Source organism: Triticum dicoccoides, chromosome 7B (assembly GCF_002162155.2).
Source record: "Triticum dicoccoides isolate Atlit2015 ecotype Zavitan chromosome 7B, WEW_v2.0, whole genome shotgun sequence".
NCBI lineage: Eukaryota > Viridiplantae > Streptophyta > Magnoliopsida > Poales > Poaceae > Triticum > Triticum dicoccoides.
This window is the reverse complement of record NC_041393.1, coordinates 683275285-683280994: the sequence shown is the minus strand read 5'-3', so window position 1 is coordinate 683280994 and position 5710 is coordinate 683275285. Positions and strand designations below refer to the sequence as shown.

The 5710-nt window shown below is 47.5% G+C and overlaps 1 long non-coding RNA gene across 1 annotated transcript in view; it reads right to left on the bottom strand.

Moving 5' to 3' along the window:
- The window catches only part of LOC119340084, a 12493-nt gene extending 7452 nt beyond the window's left edge, over positions 1-5041 (bottom strand). The window contains exons 1-5 of the long non-coding RNA XR_005164356.1: positions 4309-5041; positions 4119-4218; positions 1981-3754; positions 1355-1800; positions 567-1275 (exon numbers count right to left, since the gene is read on the bottom strand). This is a non-coding gene — a long non-coding RNA (uncharacterized LOC119340084). The remainder of the gene's footprint in view (positions 1-566; positions 1276-1354; positions 1801-1980; positions 3755-4118; positions 4219-4308) is intronic.
- Between the last annotated feature and the right edge of the window lie 669 nt (positions 5042-5710).

Genomic DNA, 5710 nt, shown 5'->3' with positions numbered 1-5710 from the left:
AGAGGGATGAGTGGTGGGGGCGTGAGGGTGTCGGTTGGATAAGGTGGAGAGAGGGCGTGGGACGTGGGGCTGGTGGGCTTTTTTTTTTTGAGGGCTGGGCTGGCTGGTGGGTTTTGCCTCGTGGGGATGTGCGGAGGAGATTTAGCCATGTCAGCGATCCGCGTGATCGATCCGTGGACTTGTGTTTTCTCTTTGCCGTTTCTGGTTCTATTTACAGACGGCAAAGTAAGCACTTTGCCGTATGTCAGTAAAATCACAGTCAGCAAAGTTCTTTGCCGTCTGCGTTTTATATTAGAGACGGCAAAGTCAGCTCTTTGCCATTTAAAATAAAAAAGGCAGATGGCAAAGTTCTTTGCCGTCTGTATTTATTTTTACCGACGGCAAAGTCTACTATTTGCCGTCTGTAATATAAAAGACAGACGGCAAAGTCTATTTTGCCGTTACTATTTCTTTGCCGTCTACTGTTGACGGCAAACCCTTTCTTTGCCGTCTGTCCCGACGAAATGCTGACGGCAAAGAAAGTACTGACGGCAAATCTCCTGTTTCCCGTAGTGTAGCAAGCATACCTCGACGTGAACCCTTATTGGAGTAAGCGAACATAAATTAAATCCGTCAACGGCTGCACTGCTGATAAATAAAATCACCCATATATTTAGTCTCTTCAAAGATGTACACATCACTAAGAACACAAACTGAAAAGGACTCCAATACACGAAAATTTTAGAGAACATGCCTTTCCAATAGTCGAGCATCCAGTAGAATATCAAACTCCTCGTGCTGCCTCATCAACCTCACATGAAGTATCACCAACCAGTTGGCGTTGCCAATGCTAACTGTAGTAGAAGCGGAACATGGAACTATATAAGTTACTTGTTTCAAATAGCTAAGCAAGATTAAATCCAAGATATGATCAACCTTGTCAAGATCTGAACTACAACACAACATTTGAAATAAAACACTTGCCAGATAATCACCATAAGAGCATGGCGATCAATACTATCTCATGACTAAGAGGCACAATTTATTTCTACTAATGTAAAGTGAAAATGGAAATATTGCAATGGCACTGGAAGAGAAGTCAAGAGATAAATTTAAGAAAAAGAAGCAAAATTGATATGTGTAGATGTCAGGCCATATATAGAGGTATTGGAAAGCATAGAATATCTGAATATCAATACATCTTACTACATATGGCCAACACCAACTCATGCTACGGCATCAAGGCCATCTGCCTCCCAAAAGAAGTGTGGAGGAATGAAGTTATTGCAGTTACATCTGCAAGAGAAACTTAAACAGTTAGCATTGTGATTATCGTCATACTGAACATACAGAAAATAAGAAGCTTGATGCTCACCAAAATGTATTCACTCCAATAGCTTTGCCGCAGACTTAACGTGAAACTGGACTATCATCCTTAATTACGGTCTCCCAGACGAATCATCTTATGTTTCATTGGCAATGTCAATATTTCCGATATGAAGTATAACTGCTACAACTGATCTGGATATAGATTTGTATACAATAAACAATCTAATATGCAAGTCAATATTTCTGAAATTGTTATTTTTCAATGGTTTTCGGTATAACACAATACGACCCAGACCTGTTTTTCCTCATTGATTACAACTAACTACAGCATCATTAATTACTGCTACCTCAGTAGTACAACTTGATCTGAGCATAGCTAATGAAAAGGTCGTCTACCATAAGCCAATTCGCCAAATTATACCTGTGTGAGTATATCCTGCAAGTTAACAGAATGCCCGCGGGACGTCTGATCGAGAATGTGTGCTCCACAACCTGAACATATAGTGGGTAAGAAAAGATGTTTAATTACTGAAGAACATCATACGTGGTTCTGAATAAGCGACCTTCCATGTCCTCTACAACTCCAAACTCATTGAATCATTTGGTCGAGCAGCTAGAGAACGAAAAGGAATTCTAGAGTGTAACTGTAATCCAGGGAGTCTAGATGGATACCTTGACGCGTTGAGTAGATCGGCCTTAGAGGGAGGAGAGGCGGCATGGGCGTGTTGCATCATTGGAGTGCAGGAAGGCGGGTTCAAGGGATCGATCGATGTCAGTGTCTCCCGCGATGAGGATGCCGCCGCCGCACCATCCACACCGACGTTCCTCGCCATCGCCGCCCTGATCGACTACCTCGCTACCCTTGCCGGAGACGTGAAAGTCAACCAATAGAAAAGGAAACTCACATGGTGAATGAGAGGAGCGGCGGCGGCGGCGAATTTCGCCCCAATCCCACACCACGCTCCCACACTGTCCCCATCCTGGTGAACGAGCTCCCAGCCCATACCCCATCCCGGCGGCCGAGCTCCAGCACGTACGCCATCCCGGCGGCCGTGCTCCCATGACCAGGACTGTGGCCATGACGACCACGAGGGGCGAATGAGGAGTAGAGCGGCGGCGGCGAAATTTCTCAGGTCTGGCGAGAGAGACGTGATTGGGAGCTGACGTGGGGGAGAATGGAGCGTGGGGGGCATGTGTTCGTGACTTCGTGGGTCGTGGGAACTTTCTTTCCGAACGTGGCTGGGGCCTGGAGCATCCGCGGGCTGGGTTGGAGGAAGGGTTGCACGAGGGAAAATAATAGGCCTTGGCTCGTTGCATGCGTGGGCTCGTACGAGGGGGTGGGAGAGGAGATCGAACGAGGGGAGGTGGTGGTCGAACCATCACGACGTTCGATTCTCCTTTAATAGTAGAGATGACTATGTTAGGTAATACTAAACCAAGAAAAACACTCTTTTCAGTAAATAAACAACACCAAAGAAAAAGGAAGAAACTGCCAACATTTATAGCTAGCTATAGGAGAGACCACCATGCTAGAATGCAAATGAAGCCCAAAATGGTTCACTTAGTGTTGTCACATGTGAAGAACACATTACAACATCTAAGAGGGGCAAAGGACAACCTGACATGGTAAGATCAGCAAGTACTTCCGCGGATGCACCCAGCCACAAATTTGAGTATCGCCTTCTCCGGTGGTGATCGAGAGTAATGAACAATAAAGTGATTAAGCAAAAAAAATACATGTATGTTGTTCTTTAAGTTTCTATAAACAGAAGCATGATTTGTTGAACTTGACAAATTCTTGAAATCACCATCTTTGAACACATGAGGTGTGGGAAAATTTGTATTGCTGAGAGCAAGCTAAACCGAACCTAGTTCAACAAACAATTGAGCCATCCAATGCATGTTACTCTTGTTCATTTTTACTCACAATATTGTTGGCATTGCGGATATTCCATTGAACGCGTATAATAGCTTTGTGTTACTCAGCAGGCTTGGCTAAAATTCTCTAATGGTAAAAGAGAAAGGAGAGAAGATGACCGCCTGCTTTATCTGTCGCATCTGCCATAGCCATGGTGAGGGTTCTTGCAGCCATAGGAAGAAAAGAAGATAATGCCGAACAGGGTGAGGCGCCCCTTAGCAGCACTGATGACGCAGACGTGGGCACCGCCGCTGCCGTTGACTGGGAATAAAACGATACAACAACAATAATAACGAGACATACGATGAGTATAATTTGCTGCATCTCGCACCTCATTGGAATTTTGAGTTCCCAGCTCACTGAATTTGTGGGTTCACATCTCACGTAAGCACATTGAATGAAACTACTTGTGAGTAAGAAGCAAAATAAAGAAAAGTACTTGTTCACATCTCTACTATTAAGGGACAAGGTGCCTCTCACCTAGGGATTCAGGTTCTTTCCTCGCTAGAGGTTAGTCCTGATCCAAAGCTGAAATTGGAAAACAAACAATGTCAGGTCAAATACACAATAGCAACAGAAGAAGTTTATTTTTCTGTCCTATGATAATAGCTTTCAGTTTCACAAATGTAGAAACTAAGACATACAAAAATCCAGCTTTCAAAAATTTATGTAATCTAAAAAGCATGAAGATATTTCACAAGAAAAAACATGAAGGTACACACAACAACTCAAAAAATTCCCCAGACCAACACTAAATAAATGAGTGACTGGCAGAAGTGTGAGCCGTTGAGGCATCAGATAAACCTATTTTGCTATGGCGCAATATGGATAGTAGTAGCATGCAGACTTTGCACAACTGGAACCTGCTTGTCATGGAGGGAGCTTGTGGTACCTGAACCAGCTCCACCCGTTGGAGGACATGTCGTAGTAAGTGTGATCGACCGTGCGTCAGGCCTCTAGGAACATCAGGTTTTCCTCCGTGAGCCCCGGCGCTGCTTGGGTCGGTCAAAATAATGAATCAACGAGAATCAAAGCAAACATCAATCTGAACCCCCGGCTAGCTCGCGTTGCTTCTTCCTTACCGAACATGGTCTGGAATCCAGGACACTCCAAACTCGTCTTGAGTCTTTTGGAAGTGATTCCATGCGCAGCTCCTTCCTCCACGGGGTCATGTGAGCCCGGGTAGCAGCAGCTTACCCATCAAATGCACGACAGGAGAAGCACACATGTATTTGTATGGCAATTGACGAGACATTCACCAAGATATAACAGAACAGAAATTTTGTAGTTCATATCAAGGAAAAGGGCATGGCTAGAGATTTATTACCGCATTGGGATGGTGTGGTGGACGAAGACATGGGACAGGGGAGGCAAAGCCGTTGCGTCCGTCCAGATGCACGTGGACCACCACAGGACGGTCTGGCTGGATCTAGTTGGAGCAAGCGGCGGAGACCTTCAAGTGCAGCCACCGGCGGCGGCAACCGCCTCACGCCCCTCCTCCTTGAGATGATGTACAGGGAATCAACTACGGCCGGATCTAGAGCGTCGGCAGGTGGGGAGGCCGCGGCAGTCGTGGCACCGATGGAGACCCATGGCGTGCCGTCCTTGTAAGGGAGGCGGTGTCGCGAGAGAGAGGGGTCTTTAGAGAGGCACAGGATCTTGGCGCCGGCGAAGGGCGACTCTTCTCGGATCTCAGCGGCGTCGAAGGGAGCGTCCTCTCCGATCGAGAACGCACGGGCGGCGGCGATGGGATGCGAGTGCGAGGCGGCGACGATGGGATCTGGTGGTGTGGCGTGGTGGTCTAGAAGGGATCTGATGCGAGTGCGAGCTCGAGGGCACCTGGAGGCCTCGTTCCAAGACGATGTTTTTTTCGCTGGTTAATCATCATAGTTTTTTTTTTCGCTGGTTAATCGTCATAGGTTTTTTTTCGTCGCTTGTCTCGGGCGCGACCTGAAGAGCGCGGGGGCTAGCAGAGGATTTGGGGCAGAAATCACATATCTGACCTCAGGCAGAAATCAAATCACAAACTGACCTGGTCACGAAAAAATTTCACTCTGCTGGCCCTTTGTTGTGGCGCCCGACAGCCAGGCGCCGCACCCTACTGTGCAGCGCCCTTCCCTTAGGCGTCGCACATCCTGCCAGCGTGGCAGCCCTGGTCCAGTTGCGGCCCCACACGCACCTGTGCAGCGCCTAAGAGCTAGGCGCCACACACCTATAATGTGCAGCGCCTAGCTCTTGGGCGCTGCACAGTCTGTGTTCCACTTGGGCTGGCCCCACCCTCTCTCCCCTCCCACCCCCACCCCACACACCCCCACCCGACCCAAACCCTTAGACTTGCGGCCCTCCTCTCTTCCCCTCTCCCCCCTCTCAAATCCTTCTCAAATCTTGCAAATCCGGAGTATTTGACCGTGGATTTCGAAGCCAACCCCTCCCTTAAGGTAATCTCCTCCGATCCCCTCGTTTTCATCCATTTGTGAGGGCATG